Source organism: Scyliorhinus torazame, chromosome 10, assembly GCF_047496885.1.
Source record: "Scyliorhinus torazame isolate Kashiwa2021f chromosome 10, sScyTor2.1, whole genome shotgun sequence".
NCBI lineage: Eukaryota > Metazoa > Chordata > Chondrichthyes > Carcharhiniformes > Scyliorhinidae > Scyliorhinus > Scyliorhinus torazame.
In genome coordinates, this window is record NC_092716.1 from 157,014,053 (window position 1) to 157,034,145 (window position 20,093).

A 20,093-nucleotide genomic window follows, 5' to 3' on the forward strand; every position below is an offset into this window, starting at 1 on the left:
TGCCCGCTTGGTTAAGGGTGGCCGCTAGAGCTACGTCGGAAGCGTCGCTCTCGACCTGGAAGGGGAGGGATCGTCGATGGCGCGCATCGTGGCCTTTGCGATATCCGCTTTGATGCGGCTGAAGGCCTGGCAAGCCTCTGTCGACAGAGGGAAGGTCGTGGTCTGTATTAGGGGGCGGGCCTTGTCTGCGTACTGGGGGACCCACTGGGCGTAGTATGAAAAGAACCCCAAGCAGCATTTCAGGGCTTTTGGGCAGTGCGGGAGGGGAAATTCCATGAGTGCGCCCACACGTATCCCATTGCGCACTACGTAGCCCAGAATGGCTAGCCGGTCGGTGCTAAAAACGCACTTGTCCTCGTTGTACGTGAGGTTCAAGGCTTTGGCGGATTTGGGAGGATTGCATACCTGCCACAAAAGCATCGCGCATTAACATTTCCGTGTATTCATTTGCGTTCACCGACGGGCAGCTGCAGGCTCGTCCCAAAATCAGCAGCGCGGCGTAGAACTCCTCCATCGATTCTCTGGGAGCTTGCCGTCTCGTCGCGAGCTGGTAGCGAGCATAGATTTGGTTAACTGGGCGAACGTAGAGACTTTTCAGTGCTGCGAACGCCGTCTGGAAATCGTCCGAGTCTTCGATGAGGGAGAAAATCTCCGTGCTCACCCTCGAGTGCAGGACCTGCAGTTTTTGGTCTTCTGAGACTCAAACAAACAAAGAACAAAGAACAAAGAAATGTACAGCACAGGAACAGGCCCTTCGGCCCTCCAAGCCCGTGCCGACCATACTGCCCGACTAAACTACAATCTCCTACACTTCCTGGGTCCGTATCCTTCTATTCCCATCCTATTCATATATTTGTCAAGATGCCCCTTAAATGTCCCTATCGTCCCTGCCTCCACTACCTCCTCCGGTAGTGAGTTCCAGGCACCCACTACCCTCTGCGTAAAAAACTTGCCTCGTACATCTACTCTAAACTTTGCCCCTCTCACCTTAAACCTATGCCCCCTAGTAATTGACCCCTCTACCCTGGGGAAAAGCCTCTGACTATCCACTCTGTCTATGCCCCTCATAATTTTGTATACCTCTATCAGGTCGCCCCTCAACCTCCTTCGTTCCAGTGAGAACAAACCGAGTTTATTCAATCGCTCCTCATAGCTTATGCCCTCCATACCAGGCAACATTCTGGTAAATCTCTTCTGCACCCTCTCTAAAGCCTCCACATCCTTCTGGTAGTGTGGCGACCAGAATTGAACACTATACTCCAAGTGTGGCCTAACTAAGGTTCTATACAGCTGCAACATGACTTGCCAATTCTTATACTCAATGCCCCGGCCAATGAAGGCAAGCATGCCGTATGCCTTCTTGACTACCTTCTCCACCTGTGTAGCCCCTTTCAGTGATCTGTGGACCTGTACTCGGCCGGTGGTCGTTCTGAGGTAGGCCTCGAAGCAAGTCTGCCAGTGCTTGAAGGCTGCTGCCGCGTTCACTGCGTGGGGGCTGATCCTCAGGCATTCCGGAATGATCCTGAGCTCCATAGTCCTTTTTTTTAGGCACGCTTAATAAATTGTAGCGCACAAAGACTCCATGAGACGAATAGAGTGAAGTCGATGAGGCTTTATTAAGCGTGTCTGTTCCCCCGCAGCTCGATAGTAAACTGGCCTGCGGGGGAAGACTCCGGCTTCTTATACTCCGCCTTCAGGGCGGAGCTTGAGGTCAACGGCCAACCAGGACCCGGGATCTGTCAGCCAATGACATTAGGGCTTCCAGTCCCACATGACCCCCAATACATACTACCACAGGAAGGAAGGAGAAAGTCCCCTACAGACCTGCATGGATCGGACCCGCAGCGAAACGGCTAAAAAAGCGGCCCTGGAGCAGCGGGAGAAGAAAGAAGAAAAGGTAAAAAAAAAAATGGCGTGCCCAAGGACAGAGAGGAGATGAAAGAGTTCATCAAGTGCTGCTTCGAGAGCTGCGTAAGGGGATGGTGGCGCCTATACTGGCAATGATGGAAAAACTTGGAGCATCCCAGAAAACCCAAGAGGTGAAGATCCAGGAAAAAGTGAGTGAGAACAACGACGAGCTTGTGGGCCTGGCGGAGAGGGTGGAGCGGCACGAGGCGCTGCACAAGACATGGGCGGGAAGACTCGAAGACCTGGAGAACAGATCAAGGAGAAACAACTTGAGGATCCTGGGTCTCCCAGAAGGAGTGGAGGGGGCCGATGCCGCGGCATATGCGGGCACAATGATCGGGACGCTGATGGGCGCGGAGGCCCCCCCGAGGTTGCTGGAGCTGGAAGGGGCGCACCGAGTGCTAGCGAGGAAGCCCAAGGCAAAAGAGCCGCCAAGGGCGATGGTGGTGAGATTTCACCGGTTTGCGGACAGAGAGAGGGTCCTGAGATGGGCCAAGAAGGAGCGGAGCAGCAAGTGGGACAATGCAGAGATCAGAATATACCCGGACTGGAGCGCGGAGGTCGCTAAGCGGAGAGCGGGTTTCAACCGGGCCAAAGCGGTGCTGCACCGGAAAGGGGTGAAATTTGGAATGTTGCAGCCAGCGCGACTGTGGGTTACACATAATGGCCAACACCACTACTTCGAAACGCCCGAAGAGTCGTGGACCTTTATACTAGCTGAAAAATTGGACTCTAATTGAGGATTTGTGTGGGAGGGGGGTGTTTGAGGGTTGAAGTATGACGGTTGTTATACATGGGGGGTCAACCACGTGCAGGAAATGCTATATGGGCTGGGGGAGAGGGACAAGGCCACGACAGGAGCTGCACCATGGGGGGCGGGGCAGGCTTTGGAAAGTGCGGGGTTGTCTTTCCCGCGCGCAGCAAGGAAGGCGGGAAGGGGAACAAAGGAATGTACATTGATTGGGAGATTCCCACATGGGGGGGTCAAAGGGATGGCGGGGGAAGCCGGGGTCAGCAGGTGTCAGCTGACTTACGGGAGGGATATGGGGGGAGCAAAAAAGCTAGACGGGGATCTAGCGGTGGGGGGGGTGGGGGGGGTGGGGGGGGGTGAGAGGAGGGAGGAGGGGAGGGGGGGGGGGGGAAGGGTTGCTGCTGCACTGGCCGAAAGAGAACGGGACACAGAAGAGGTGGCTGGGATGGGGGTCCCCCGGCTGGGGGACTGGAGAGTGAGGGAGACGCGGACAAGGGACTGGCCCAGAAAAGGAGATGGCTAGTCGGCGGGGGGGGGGGAGAGTCCCTCCAATCCGGCATTAACGTGGACCGTGAGGGGCCTGAATGGGCCGGTGAAGCGGGCTCGAGTGCTCGCGCACTTGAAGGGACTGAAGGCAGACGTGGCAATGCTCCAAGAGACACACCTGAAGGTGGCGGACCAGGTCAGGTTAAGAAAGGGATGGGTAGGACAGATATTTCACTCGGGATTGGACGCAAAGAATAGAGGGGTGGCAATTCTGGTGGGAAAGCATGTGTCATTTGAGGCCAAGACTATTGTAGCGGATAATGGAGGGAGATATGTGATGGTGAGTGGTAGGTTGCAAGGGACGTGGGTGGTGTTGGTAAATGTATACGCCCCGAACTGTGATGATGCGGGATTTATGAAGCGCATGTTGGGCTGCATTCCGGACCTGGAGGTAGGAGGACTGATAATGGGAGGGGACTTCAATACGGTGCTGGACCCAGCACTGGACCGCTCCAGATCAAGGACAGGAAGGAGGCCGGCGGCGGCCAAGGTACTTAGGGGGTTTATGGATCAGATGGGGGGAGTGGACCCATGGAGGTTTGCAAGACTGCAGGCCAGGGAATTTTCTTTTTCCTCCCACGTGCATAAGGCTTACTCCCGGATAGATTTCTTTGTTCTGGGCAGGGTGCTCATCCCGAGAGTGGAGGGGACGGAGTATCCGGCCATAGCCGTTTCGGACCATGCCCCGCACTGGGTGGAACTGGAGCTGGGAGAGGAGAGGGACCAACGCTGGCTGTGGCGGCTGGATGTGGGACTGCTGGCGGACGAGGTGGTGTGTGGGAAAGTGAGGGGGTGTATCGAAAGGTACTTGGAGGCCAACGACAACGGGGAGGTGTGAGTGGAGGTGGTATGGTGGCGTTGAAGGCGGTGATCAGGGGAGAGCTGATCTCCATCAGGGCTCATAGGGAGAAGACAGAGGGCATGGAAAGGGAGAGGTTAGTGGGGGAGATCTTGAGAGTGGACAGGGGATACGCAGAGGCCCCGGAGGAAAGATTACTTGGGGAAAGGCGACGGCTCCAGACGGAGTTTGACCTGCTGACCATGGGCAAGGCGGAGGCACAGTAGAGGAAGGCGCAAGGGGCGACTTACGAGTACGGGGAAAAGGCTAGTCGGATGCTGGCGCACCAGCTCCGTAAGAGGGCGGCAGCGAGGGAAATAGGGGGAATCAAAGATCGAAGGGGAGCCACGGTTCTGAGTGCAACGAAAATAAATAAGGTATTCAAGGACTTCTATGAAGAGCTGTACAGATCCCAGCCCCCAGGGGGGGAAAGGGGGATGAGGCGATTCCTGGACCAGCTGGGGTTCCCGAGGGTGGAGGAGCAGGAGGCGGTTGGTTTGGGGGCTCCAATTGACAATCTCCTTGATTCTAAAGCGAGACAAGGATCCACTGCAATGTGGATTGTACAGGCCGATTTCGCTCCTCAATGTGGATGCTAAGCTATTGGCGAAGGTACTGGCCACTAGGATTGAGGACTGTGTCCCGGGGGTGATTCACGAGGACCAAACGGGGTTCGTAAAGGGCAGGCAGTTAAATACCAATGTGCGGCGGCTCTTAAACGTGATAATGATGACATCGGAGGAGGGAAAGGCGGAGATAGTGGCAGCTATGGACGCGGAAAAAGCCTTTGACCGAGTAGAGTGGGAGTACCTCTGGGAGGTATTGCGCAGGTTTGGGTTCGGGGGAGGGTTTATTAGATGGGTTAAGCTCCTTTACAGCGCCCCTGGTGAGTGTAGTGACGAACCGGCGGAGGTCTGAGTACTTTCGGCTGTACCGAGGGACGAGACAGGGGTGCCCCCTGTCCCCCCTGTTGTTTGCATTGGCGATTGAACCCTTGGCCATATCACTTAGGGAGTCTCAGAAATGGAGGGGGATAGTCCGCGGGGGAGAGGAGCATTGGGTATGGCTATATGCGGATGACTGCTGCTATACGTGGCGGACCCAATGGAGGGGATGGTGGAGGTCATGCAGACTCTGAAGGAGTTTGGAGAGTTCTCGGGCTACAAGCTTAATGTAGAGGAGAGTGAGCTTTTTGTATTACAGACCAAGAAAGAGGGATAGGGGACCTACCGCTGAGGAGGGCGGAGAGGAGTTTTCGGTATCTGGGGATCCAGATAGCCAGAAGTTGGGGGGCCCTACATAAATTGAATTTGACGAGGGTGGTGGAGCAAATGGAGGAGGACTTTAAAAGATGGGACATGCTCCCGCTCTCGTTGGCGGGTAGGGTGCAGTCGGTCAAAATGGTGGTCCTTCCGAGGTTTTTGTTCGTGTTTCGGTGCCTCCCCATCGTGATCACCAAGGGCTTTTTCAAGAGAGTAGGTAGGAGTATTATGGGGTATGTGTGGGCAAATAAGACCCCGAGGGTGAGGAGAGGGTTCTTGGAACGCAACAGGGACCGAGGAGGGTTGGCTTTGCCAAACCTAGGGAGTTACTATCGGGCAGCAAACGTGGCGATGATCCGCAAGTGGGTCATGGAGGGAGAGGGGGTGGCATGGAAGAGGATGGAGATGGCGTCCTGTAAAGGAACGGGCCTGGGGGCGTTGGTAACGGCACCGCAGCCGCTCTCTCCGACAAAAGGGCAGCACGGTAGCCTTGTGGATAGCACAATTGCTTCACAGCTCCAGGGTCCCAGGTTCGATTCTGGCTTGGGTCACTGTCTGTGCGGGGTCTGCACATCCTCCCCGTGTGTGCGTGGGTTTCCTCCGGGTGCTCCGGTTTCCTCCCACAGTCCAAAGATGTGCGGGTTAGGTGGATTGGCCATGATAAATTGCCCTTAGTGTCCAAAATTGCCCTTAGTGTTGGGTGGGGTTACTGGGTTATGGGGATAGGGTGGCGGTGTTGACCTTGGGTAGGGTGCTCTTTCCAAGAGCCGGTGCAGACTCGATGGGCTGAATGGCCTCCTTCTGCTCTGTAAATTCTATGAAAATACACCACAAGCCCGGTGGTGGCAGCAACACTAAGGATCTGGGGCCAGTGGAGAAGGCACAGGGGTGCAATGGGAGCATCGGTGTGGTCAACCACGTGCAGGAAATGCTATATGGGCTGGGGGAGAGGGACAAGGCCACGACAGGAGCTGCACCATGGGGGGCGGGTTTGCTTTGAGAGGGTCTGCACAGGGGTTTTACAGACGGTGGCAACCGTTCCTAGAATATCTCGCGGAGCGTTAGAAGAAGGTCGGTCAGCAGCAGCAGCAACCCTGGGGGGGGGAGGAACGAGAGATTGTTTGAGGGGATAGACGAGCGGGAGTAGGCATGGAGGGTGGGGGGAAACGGTACGTGCGTCCAAGAGCCAGTGTAAAAAGCTATGTAAATATACCATCTTGCCATGTATATATCTTGCTCAGGGAGATTTTGCGTTATTTTGTTACGGGGGGGGTTACTCTTTGTAAGGGGAAAAATTGTGTTGTTAAAAAACCTTAATAAAACATATTAAAAAAAAAGAGGTGGCCACCTGCTTCGAACACATTGTATTGCCGGTCCTCCTTCGGATGGGGAGCTGGTGGTAGGCGGACTTCAGGTCCACTGTGGAAAAGACTCGATACGGCGCAATCTGATTGACCATGTCTGATTGACCCTGCCAAAAGAGATCGAACACATGGCAGTGTCTCTTTTTATCCTGTGGGGTTTTGTGCTCTTTTGGGCGGTCCTTCGCTTTGGACCCAATAATTCGGCAGGCTTCGATCACTGCCTTCGATTTGTGCCAATAAAGAGGCGGGTGCCTTGATGGCTGAGCGGTCATTGACCTTGGCTGTTTGGGCTTCCTGGGTGAAGGGAGTGGCGCCAATGTGTCTGGGATTGTATCTGATACCTGAAGACCAGTCCTTTGTCCTGGGGAAATGGGTCATTAGAATGCAAATTGCCTAGGGGTTTCGATGCTATCTGGTTCTCTGTCAGCAAATATACATTTAGGCTCTGGGTTGCCTGAATCCTGTATTGGCCATATTTCCCTTGAGTCTTTGCAAGTATCCATGTTTTCTTTGTAAGTGGCCACCCCAGATGGCTACAGCATGTACACCAGTCCCTCAAGGTAGCAGAAAAAGTGGATACAGTGGTTAAAAAGGTATATGATATACTTGCCTTATTAGCCGAGTCATAGAGTTTATGAGCAGGGAGGTTACGCTGAAACTGTTTAAAACATTGGTTAGGCCACAGCTAGAGTATGTGTGCAGTCTTGGAATCCACATTATAGGAGGGATGTGATAGCTGAAAAGGGTGCAGATGAGATTTACCAGGATGTTGCTTGGGCTGAAGAGTTTTGGTTATGAAGAGAGATTGGATAGACTTGGATTGTTTTCCTTGGAGCAGAGGAGATTCAGGGGGGACACGATTGAGATCTATAAAATTATGAGGGGCATAGTTAGACAGGAAGAAACGTTTCGCCTTGGTGGAGGGATCAATGACCAGGGGAATAGATTTAAGGTAAGGGGCAGGAGGTTTAGAGAAGTGAGGAAAAACATTTGTATCCAGAGGGTGGTGGGAGTTTGGAACTCGCTCCCTGAAAGGGTGGTGGAGGCAGAGACACTCATAACATTTAAGAAGTATTTAGATGTGCATTTGCGATCCCAAAGCATACAAGGCTAGGGGGTCAAATGCTGGAAAATGGCATTAGAATAGTTAGTGGTTGTTTTTGACCAGCGCAGACTCAATACGGCAAAGAGCCCTTTCGGCGCTGTATGACTCTAATACTGTCAGGCTGGCAGGGCCACTGCCAGGGTTCCATGATGGCAGTGCCAGGGTGCCCAGGTGCCAGGGTGGCACTGCCAAGGATTGGGGCCTGAAGGGGCCATGCCCATGGAAGAGGGGATAAGGAGGTACTAAGGTTAGGGGACGAAGGGTGGGTATGAAGGGGCCTCACAAAGGTTGGGGGTTAAGTGTAGAGGTCCTGAAAGAGGGGACTGGGGAGGCCTGAAAAGGGGGCACCCTCAGCGACCCCATAGCGGCGTGCCCTCACTTGGGGATGTGGGGTAACGCCCATATGAACGGGGAGTGACATTGCCCATGGGTGAGGGGTGATGGGTACCCTGAAGCTCACTGAGAGATTGAGGCCTCGATCTCTGAGTAGCCAGTCCTACCGATGAGTTTGACTCCCCAGTGCTAAAAACATTTCTAAGTGTGAGCTTCACCAGGGAGAAGCTCCTCAAGGCCCCCAAAAATGACTATGGTTGAATAGCAGTGTGGACCTCACCCAAAAAACTGGCGAGGAACACTCTGCCAAACATGACGAAAATTACACTGAGGGCACGATCCTACGTCCACGCTGCACTGGAAAAACAGCTCACCGCAGTACAGCGTGGCTGTTAAAAGCCAGGAGGCCCCACTCCCAGGATCTACCTGGTTTGCAAAGCCTCGTGAGATTCAACATAATCTCACAAGACATTGAGAGGTGAATACCGCCCACTGTGGGTGGGATCACCTTTTGGCAAATCTGCTTATTAGAGTGAGGCAATAAGCCTTACTATAATGTGCAGATTCCCGAGGTACCTGAGGCTTTGGGATTCAAACCATTTGTCTCAGACCTCGGGTGAGTGCTGTTTGGTAGTGGTCCCCACAAATGGGGGCCAGACGGAATGGCACTCATGGGGGTCTTCAAGGGGATCGAAGGCCCCCAGCTGCATGCCTTTTGGGCAGGGTGGTGCCCTGACACTGGTGGTGCCACCTGGATACATTGGCAGTGCCACCTGGGTGCCAGTCCAGCACTGCCGGGCAATGCCAGCTGTGATGGGCACTGCCAAGTTGTCATTTCTTTGCATGCGTGGGATTGGGCTGGAGTTGCCTGGCATGGGTGTTGGGAAGGGAGGGGGGGCAGGTATCCTCCCATATTGCATTCCAGCTGGGGAGGAGGGCGGGGATTCTTTTGTGAACATTGGAGGTATGGACGCCATTTATAATGGCGTTTTGATCTCTCGCTACAATGGGTAGTTCCGGTGAGCAGAGCTCACTATTGAAAAAACGGGGCTATGTGCGGCCTCGGACGCACGTTCCCCATTCAGACCTCTTGTTCGACATGAGTTGCATTAAATAGCCATGTGTTTCTTGGCACAGTGAGTGTCGGGAAACACACGGCTAAACGTGCTTCCTCGGGGACTTTGTTCCCTTTTCCTTGTTCCCTTAGAAATTTTTTGGTTGAATCAAGCCCATTGGAAAAGTCTACTCGCTAAAAACAATTCCTGTATAGCGGGTTTGCTGTTAAATATTCCCACAGGCTTACTTAGACCTACCGCATTTCCTTTGGTAATGTTGACTTTGGTTTCTGATGTGAACGGGTAAGAACAGATCTAGCATCCATTATGCGTCTCTTCTGATTTGAATTCCTTTCACTGGGATGGAATTGAAGAGATGTCTAATGGGCAGCTGAATCTATTCTGCCCTTTTTTTACAGAAGACCAAAATCAAAGTGCCCTTTCTTCATTCTATTCTAAATTCTGCAACATGACCAGCAGTCAATGGACAAGAGACCAATTGGGTTGCAGTTTAAGGTGCAGAAAGAGTGAAGACTTGGTAGGCAAGTAGAAATGTGTTTCTGGGATCTTTCCCTTCATGGTGTGTGACAACAAAGTAGCATTTAGAGCTGATATTGAATTTGTAAGGTGTTGTTCTATCAATCCCCCTTTATTTCTGTTAGTTACTTATTAACCTCATGAAGGTAAGGATGAATCTCAATGCATTTATAATGTTTATTTCCCAGTTCCAAAGGATAATTGCTTCTATTCTTTGAATCAGGCCATCTACAGGAGTGAGAGTACGGACACACTATTATAGACAGCCTATTGAAGCGTGGAGCTGTTTGTAACGTTTTATGGACTCGTTGAAAAAGAGCACAGTGGGGCTCTGTGGCCAGCTGCAATGATTTGTATGTTAGGCTCTCACTGATCAGGTTCATAGAACGGTATAGAATTTGTACAGTGCAGAAGACGGCCATTTGGCCCATTGAGCCTGCACTGACCCTCTGAAGGAGCCCACTCCCCCGCCTTGTCCTAGCAATCCCACCTAATTTAATCATCTTTGGACACTAAGGGACAATTAGTATCACAAATCCACCTAACCCGCACATCTTTGAACTGTGGGAGGAAAGCGGAGCACCCGGAGGAAACCCACGCAGACACAAGGAGAATGCGCAAACTCCACACAGACAGTTACCCAAGGCCAGAATCGAACCCGGGTCCCTCGTGCTGCGAAGCAGTGCTAACCACTCTGCCACTGTGCCACCTTGCCCGCTACTGCGTTAGATGATCTTCGGCAACAGCATAGAAGGAATTATTTGCTTCTCTGTGATGGGGATGAATAAATTAGCTGGGGTGCACCTGTTCATATGAAGAAGGAAAGAATATACTTTTATTTAGTGCTTTCCAACCTCAGGCTGCCTCAAACTGCAGGCAACAAATTAGTTTTTAAATTGATGTAGGGTCAGTGTAATAAAGTAGGGAAAACAACAGCCACATAGGGAACAGCAATGCCTCTAGGCTAAAAGGGTTAAATGATTGACTAAGCTTGGTCTAATTGAGGCATTCATGATGATTGAGGTAGTTGCTTGGGTAGCAACAGAAAAACGATTTCCAGAGAGTCCAGAATGGTGGGGAGGTACATATTCTTAAAATTAAAGTTAATCCCATCAGCAGTCACGTTAGAAAGTACGTCATCACACAAAGGGTCATAGAAATCTCTGTAAAAACGGTCATGTGAAAATTCCAAACGTTAGACTGACAGATTTCCGTTAGGGATAAGTATACTACGAATGATAGAGCCAAGGCGAGTCATGGAATTAAGGTACAGAACAGCAATGATCTAACTGAAGGGGTGGAACAGGCTCAAGAGGCTGAATGAGTCATCCAGACCATAGAATTCCTAGAGTGCACGAGGAGGCCATTTGGCCCTTCGAGTCTGCACTCACCCCCCACTCTACCCCACAACTCCATAACCCCCCCTAACCTGCATATCTCTGGACACTAAGGGGCAATTTAGCATGGCCAATCCACCTAACCACCTCATCTTGTTCTCTCGTAGGTAGCAATTAATTGACCAGGTGTTCTGCTTTAATGATGTCGTTTGGTTGGGTTCAAAACTTTCTTCAGCCACATGAATTGAAATTGTTTATTTCTTCCTTAGTCACTGGTTCACCAGCAGGCCTGTCAATAAAGCTTCTACCTCCCCACAAGAGTGATTATTGTAATGAATAATAATAATAATCGCTTATTGTCACAAGTAAACCTCAATGAAGTTACTGTGAAAAGCCCTTAGTCGCCACATTCCGGTGCTTGTTCGGGGAGGCAGGTATGAACCTGCACTACTGGCCTTGTTCTGCATTACAAGCCAGCTGTTTAGCCCACTGTGCTAAACCAACCCCTTCATAGATACCATCCCAATAATAATATCTGTGGATAGTTGTGGGAAGTCTAAAAGGAGGTGATAAATTATTAACTGTTCCTGCTCACCTTTAACACTGGTTCATTAAATGCTACCTCATCTCATCTCTATTATAGTTTATAATAGTATTGGTCTCTTACATGAGGAAGGATATACTTGCCTTAGAGGGAGTGCAATGAAGGTTCAACAGACTGAATTGTGCAATTAGGATTTTCCAGTGAGGAGAGATTGAGTACACTCGGCATGTATTCCCTTGAATTTTGAAAAATGAAAAGTTGAACATAGGAAATTCTTCAGGAATTATCAGGATAAAAGTTCCCCCTGGTTCAGGCTAATTTTAGATATTTCTTCAAGCTGATTTTTTTTTTCTTTCTATTCTTTAAATAAATTTTAGAGTACCCAATTTCCTTTTCAATTGAGGGCCAATTTAGCTTGGCCAATCCACCTACCCTGCACACCTTTGGGTTGTGGGGATGAGATCCACACAGACGCGGGGGAGAATATGCAAACTCCACACGGACAGTGACCCAGGGTCGAACTCGGGTCCTCCGGGCCGTGAGGCAGTAGTGCTAGCCACTGTGCCACCGTGCTGCCACTTCAAACTGATTTAAAAACAAACATCTAATTGTATTGTGGTCAATAAGACAGCTTCAACTCAAGACCATCCATAAACTATTTTGTTTCTTCACAAACAACTGCTTTCCTGTTCCCCAACAATCTTGGTTGTCAATTGTCTCACAAACATTCCATCCTACCATTTAATTTTAAACTCTGGTTACAGAATAAAATCCATACACATTACAGATGCTAAAAAATAATAGTGTTATCAAAATCTCATACTCACATTCAATCACTTTCCCCATGACCACTCACCATGATCAACCAGTGACCAATCCCATCGTGACCTCTCCCCCATGACCTCTCTCCATGATCTCTTCCCCCTATGATCTGTCTCCCTAACAAACTCATCTTCTCCCTGTGATTCCTGTCTTCCAGAGTCTGTTTCCCGAATATCAGTCCACCTGCAATCTTTTCCCCCACAGTCCCTTGCCTCTTCAACCCCCACAACCTCTTCCCCAGTGATCACATCACCGTTGTCCTCTGGATACCCCCCCCCCCCCCCCCCCCCCCCCCCCCCCCCCCCCCCCCCCCCCCCCCCCCCCCCCCCGCCGATCTTTCCATCTGTGATCATGCTCACAATGATCTCTTCATCCATTCACCATGATCTCTACCCCATCAGGGATCTCTCACCCCTAATGACCATTCCCTTCCTGCAGTCTGTCCCCTCCTCCACGCTGTCCTGTTTAGAGGCACCCCCACCCCCACCCCACCAAGCCTAAACATTTCTGATTCTGGAACTGTCTCCTATGACCTCCAGTTGTGGCCTTGAACTTCAGGCTTTCAGGCCCAGCAGTTGGCCAAACTGTCATTCTGGCTGAGGGTGAGAAACAGAGTTTATCAAATGCCAATGGGGTAAATTTGGAATCACCTCGGCGTTCACGGCATTTCCAGGTTTCCTGGCTGCAAATCGATGTCCCTGTCCCCACTCACATGATTTTGGTGCTGATAAATCTCTTGTCCTCTCCTCAGACACTGTTTGATCTGCTGAGTGTTTGCAGCATTTTCAATTCCTATATTGCAAAACCAACACAAGTCAAAGCTCTTGGTCGCATGCTCATCATTGAGAACCCACATGACATTGAACTAACCATTTTATTTATATCGAAAGAGTATTAAAGATTTGCAGCATTTTAAACATTATAAATAATCCTAGCTGCCTCCTAGTGAATATAAGACACTAATCTCACAAACGGATTAGGCTTTTCCCTTGTTGCTTGGAGTACTATCCTAATCTTTCTAATGGAATGGATTACTGGTCTACAATTCACTTAGGCCCGAACCTGCCTCAGTTTCTTCACCTGTATGATTTTCAAATTCCATCAGTGCATAAATCTAACTGTAAACTGCTGATCCGAGCACAATCTAAACTTTAGCACGCACACAGAGGAGATAATCCCACAGGGGAAGAGTTTATATGCAAACATGAAAGTCAGGAAGAGATGCATGTGTTTTCACAACCTCAGCATGTCCCAGAGCCCATGAAGTACTTTTGAAATGCAACCACTATTTTAATGTAGGAAGTGCAACAGCCAAGTTACACACAGCAAGCACAGCTGTCACAAACAGCAAAGTGATAATAACAATGTGTTTTTAGTGATTCATGGCTGACAGCTCTCCTGCTCTTTGAGGTAGTGGGACTCAATCGCAAGGGGAATAGACATGCGGTTCTGCGGACGCAATCGAGACTCCAGGATGGTATGTTGCCTCCCTGGTGCAAGGATCAAGGATGTCTCGGAGCGGCTGCAGGACATTCTGGGGGGGGGGGTTGAACAGCCAGCTGCCGTGCACATAGACACCAACGATATAGGTAAAAAACGGATCGAGGTCCTACAAGCTGAATTCAGGGAGTTAGGAGATAAACTAAAAAGTAGGACCTCAAAGGTAGTAATCTCAGGATTGCTACCAGGTCCACGAGCTAGTCAGAGTAGGAATGTCAGGATAGATAGGACGAATGCGTGGCTCGAGAGATGGTGCAAGAAGGAGGGATTCAAATTCCTGGGGCATTGGAACTGGTTTTGGGGAGGTGGGACCAGTACAAATCGGACGGTCTGCACCTGGGCAGGACTGGAAACGATGTCCTAGGGGGGGTGTTTGCTAGAGCTGTTGGGGAAAGTTTAAACTAATGTGGCAGGGGGATGGGAACCGATGCAAGAAGTTGGAAGGTAGTAAAACAGGGACAGAAACAAAAGACAGTAAGGGGGAAAGTGTAAGGCAGAGAAGCCATAGTCAAAAATGGCTTCAAAATAATAGAAAAAATAGTTCAACGACAAGGAAAATTAGGAGAAAAGGTAAGAGGAAATATAACTTAGGAAAGGTTACTGATCTAGGTGTTAAGATTCAGAACAGAGATAAAAAAGCCAACATAAGTGTACTTTACCTGAATGCTCGTAGTATTCGGAATAAGGTAAATGAGTTGATGGCGCAAATCATCGTGAATGACTATGATTTAGTGGCCATTACTGAAACATGGTTCAAGGATGGTCACGACTGGGAGTTAAATATCCGAGGGTATCAAACTATTCGGAAGGACAGAGTGGATGCTAAGGGAGATGGTGTAGCTCTGTTATTTAAGGATGACATCCGGGCAATAGTAAGGGATGACATCGGTGCTATGGAGGATAAGGTTGAATCCATTTGGGTGGAAATCAGGAATAGTAAGGCGAAAAAGTCACTGATAGGAGTCGTCTATAGGCCACCAAATAGTAACATTATGGTGGCGCAGGCAATAAACAAAGAAATAACTGATGCATGTAGACATGGTACAGCAGTTATCATGGGGGATTTTAATCTACATGTCGATTGGTTTAACCAGGTCGGTCAAGGCAGCCTTGAGGAGGCGTTTATAGAATGTATCCACGATAGTTTCCTAGAACAGTATGTAATGGAACCTTCCTTGAACAGTAAGTAATGGAACCTACAAGGGAACAAGCGGTCCTAGATCTGGTCCTGTGTAATGAGACAGGATTGTTTCAGGATCTCATAGTTAGGGATCCTCTCAGAAGGAGCGATCACAATATGGTGGAATTTAAAATACAGATGGAGGGTGAGAAGGTAAAATCAAACACTAGTGTTTTGTGCTTAAACAAAGGAGATTACAATGGGATGAGAGAAGAACTAGCTAAAGTAGACTGGGAGCATGGTGAAACAGTTGAGGAACAGTGGAGAACCTTCCAAGCGATTTTTCACAGTGCTCAGCAAAGGTTTATACCAACAAAAAGGAAGGACGGTAGAAAGAGGGAAAATGACCGTGGATATCTAAGGAAATAAGGGAGAGTATCAAATTGAAGGAAAAAGCATACAAAGTAGCAAAGATTAGTGGGAGACTAGAGGACTGGGAAATCTTTAGGGGGCAACAGAAAGCTACTTAAAAAGCTATAAAGAAGAGTAAGGTAGATGATGAGAGTAAACTTGCTCAGAATATAAAAACAGATAGTAAAAGTTTCGACAAATATGTAAAACAAAAAAGGGTGGCTAAGGTAAATATTGGTCCTTTAGAGGATGAGAAGGGAGATTTAATAATGGGAGATGAGGAAATGGCTGAGGAACTGAACAGGTTTTTTGGGTCGGTCTTCACAGTGGAAGACACAAATAACATGCCAGTGACTGATGGAAATGAGGCTATGACAGGTGAGGACCTTGAGAGGATTGTTATCACTAAGGAGGTAGTGATGGGCAAGCTAATGGGGCTAAAGGTAGACAAGTCTCCTGGCCCTGATGGAATGCATCCCAGAGTGCTAAAAAAGATGGCTAGGGAAATTGCAAATGCACTAGTGATAATTTACCAAAATTCACTAGACTCTGGGGTGGTCCCGGCGGATTGGAAATTAGCAAACGTGACACCACTGTTTAAAAAAGGAGGTAGGCAGAAAGAGGGTAATTATAGGCCAGTGAGCTTAACTTCGGCTGCAGGGAAGATGCTGGAATCTATCATCAAGGAAGAAATAGCAAGACATCTGGATGGAAATTGTCCAATTGGGCAGACACAGCATGGGTTCATAAAGGGCAGGTCATGCCTAAATAATTTAGTGGAATTTTTTGAGGACATTACCAGTGCGGTAGATAACGGGGAGCCAATAGATGTGGTATATCTAGATTTCCAGTAAGCCTTTGACAAGGTGCCACAGAAAAGGTTGCTGCATAAGATAAAGATGCATGGCATTAAGGGGAAAGTAGTAGCATGGATAGAGGATTGGTTAATTAATAGAAAGCAAAGAGTGGGGATTAATGGGTGTTTCTCTGGTTGGCAATCAGTAGTTAGTGGTGTCCCTCAGGGATCAGTGTTGGGCCCACAATTGTTCACAATTTACATAGATAATTTGGAGTTGGGAACCAAGGGCAATGTGTCCAAGTTTGCAGACGACACTAAGATGAGTGGCAAAGCAAAAAGTGCAGAGGATATTGGAAGTCTGCAGAGGGATGTGGATAGGCTCAGTGAATGGGCTAGGGTCTGGCAGATGGAATACAATGTTGACAAATGTGAGGTTATCCATTTTGGTAGGAATAACAGCAAAAGGGATTATTATTTAAATGCTAAAATATTAAAACATGCTGCTGTGCAGAGAGACCTGGGTGTGCTAGTGCATGAGTCGCAACAAGTTGGTTTACAGGTGCAACAGGTGATTGAGAAGGCAAATGGAATTTTGTCCTTCATTGCTAGAGGGATGGAGTTTAAGACTAGGGAGGTTCTGCTGCAATTGTATAAGGTGTTAGTGAGGCCACACCTGGAGTATTGTGTTCAGTTTTGGTCTCCTTGCTTGAGAAAGGACGTACTGGCACTGGAGGGTGTGCAGAGGAGATTCACTAGGTTGATCCCAGAGCTGAAGGGGTTGGATTACGAGGAGAGGTTGAGTAGACTGGGACTGTACTCGTTGGAATTTAGAAGGATGAGGGAGGATCTTATAGAAACATATAAGATTATGAAGGGAATAGATAGGATAGATGCGGGCAGGTTGTTTCCACTGGCGGGTGAAAGCAGAACTAGGGGGCATAGCCTCAAAATAAGGGGAAGTAGATTCAGGACTGAGTTTAGGAGGAACTTCTTCACCCAAAGGGTTGTGAATCTATGGAATTCCTTGCCCAGTGAAGCAGTAGAGGCTCCTTCATTAAATGTTTTTAAGATAAAGATAGATAGTTTTTTGAAGAATAAAGGGATAAAGGGTTATGGTGTTCAGGCCGGAAAGTGGAGCTGAGTCCACAAAAGATCAGCCATGATCTCATTGAATGGTGGAGCAGGCTCGAGGGGCCAGATGGCCTACTCCTGCTCCTAGTTCTTATGTTCTTATGTAGTGCCTTGGGATCTTTTGCCAACCTGCGAGGGCAGAAAGGGCCTGGAATATTATTGCTTCTGAAAGAAAGTACCTCTGACAGTGAAACTCTCCAACAATCTCAGCCTAGAGCAACCTTCTGACTCCGACACAAGGCTGGTGCCATTCATTTATCAAGGGGAGGCAGTGGTGCAATGTTATTGTCATTGCAGTAGTAATCCAGAGACTCAGAGTAATGCTCTGGGGACTCAGGTTTGAATTTCACCACAGTAAAATTTGAAGTCAATAGAAAATCTGGAATTAAATGTCTAATGATTGTCTTTAAAAAACAATCTGGTTCACTAATGTCATTTAGGGGAAGGAAATCTGCCATCCTTACCTGCTCTGGCCTATATGTGGCCTACATCAGTGTTTTTCAAACTTTTTTTCCGGGGACCCATTTTTACCAACCGGCCAACCTTCGGTACCCAATCCGGCCGACCTTCGCGACCCATGCCGGCCGACCTTCGCGACCCAAGCCAGCCGACCTTTGCGACCCATGCCGGCTGACCTTCGCGGCCCATGCCGGCCGACCTTCAGGACCCAAGCCAGCCGACCTTCGCGACCCACGCCGGTTGACCTTCGCGGCCCATGCCGGCTGACCTTCGCGACCCAAGCCAGTCGACCTTCCCGACCCACGCCAGCCGACCTTCGCGGCCCACGCCGGCTGACCTGCGCACCACACCATTTTCTCTTACCGTGTTTGCTGCTGACAAAAATGGAGGAAATGGTTTTGGGTCCCTTTGGCCCTCATACACGCTCCTCCAATGGAACCTGTTGGATGAAGGTGAAGCCTTTCGGTGTCAGAAAGTATGGAGTCTCCATGTCCAAAGTTCTGCATTTTTTTCCTACAATATTTTATCAAATAAACCCCCCCCCCCCCCTGAACTTGTAAAAAAAAGGCTGTGACCGTATGTTAAAAATGCACATGCATGCCCGATCATTGGTGCGCATACGCATAGTTTTGCTCATGCAAATCGATGATCGGGCATGCATGCGCAGTGCGACAGCAATTTTTTCATATGTTCACAGCCATTTTGAAGGCCGTTTGCAGCCGGCGTTATTAAAGCTGGCTGCTGCGGCTGTTGCGCGTGGATTTGCGCGATCGGGAGCGCTGCGACGGACGGCTCCACGACACTCACGACACCTGGGTCTCGCCTCCGACTTTGACAATGCCTGGCCTACATGACTCCAGATCCACAACGATGTGGTTAACTCTTAACTGTCCTCTGAAATGGCCGAGCAAGCCACTCAGTTTAAGGACAATTAGGGATGGGCAACAAATGCTGGCCCAGTGACACCGACATCCCAAAAATAAAATAAAATTTGAGCCACAGCTGGCACAGCTGGTAGAAAAAGTAACCCCGTGAGCCTGTCTGACCCTGGCTATGGTTTTCTATGTAGGAATCACAGGGGAACCCATCTATCTTGAGAAATGAGAGTCAAAGAATTCTCTTAGGTTTGTCAGTGATGATCAGAGGTGTTCAGGTGAAGAACATTCTGTGATGCCTTTTTTATCACATTGGAGTTATTCCATTTGGAGTCATAAAAACAAAAGAAAATCTGAACAATTCCTCTCCAGCCCTCCTTGATGATTAAGTGAGTCCAGTTTTAATTTCAAAACCATTTCAATGCCGTTGATTCACTAGCATATCATAGATATCATAGAATTTACAGTGCAGAAGGAGGCCATTCGGCCCATCGAGTCTGCACCGGCTCTTGGAAAGAGCACCCTACCCAAGGTCAACACCTCCACCCTATCCCCATAACCCAGTAACCCCACCCAACACTAAGGGCAATTTTGGACACTAAGGGCAATTTATCATGGCCAATCCACCTAACCTGCACATCTTTGGACATATGATAGAGTGAATTATGTAGCAGACAATGCGCTTGTTAGATTTTCAATGAAAACTGTATTTTTCTTTACATCTTATTAGCATGGCTTATTGAAGATGAACTGAAAGCTAAAATAAACAAAGACATGGGGTGGATTTTAATTTGCAATGCCTCCTAAATTTGCCCCATGAACCCTGGTAATGCGGTTGGTTCCATGGTGAAAAGGATCCATCGCTGTCTGCTCAAAGTGCTTTGCTGATTGGCCACGGCACATTGATGGCATCAATGCAGGAACATCAGTCAGGCTGGGCCAATGGAAAGCCCTCACTGGAAAGAAGCACAAAGTCAGTGGCAGAACTTCCTCAGACTGGACAATACGTCCGGCCATGGGACTTGGCTATTCAGCCTGGTGTGCAGCAAGTTATCTGCAGCTGAGGAGGCGACAAACAATTCAGAACCAAAAAATAAGAGTAGAGTGTCGCAGAGGTTTTATGTCCTGAACTTTTTTAAAAAGCATGCAATTATATAGCAGCTTTCATAACCTCTGGACATCCCAATCTGCTTTGTCCCCGGTGAAACATCTTTGAAGTAAAGGCACTGTTGTAATGTAGAAAAGCACAGGCAACAATAACTATTTGTTGATTTTTGTAATGCTGGCTGATAGTACCATGGGATCTTCGACATCCACCTGGGAAGGTAAAAAGGACCTTCGTTTACCATATCATCCGAAGGTGAACACCCCTGACAATGCAGCACTCCCTCAGTAC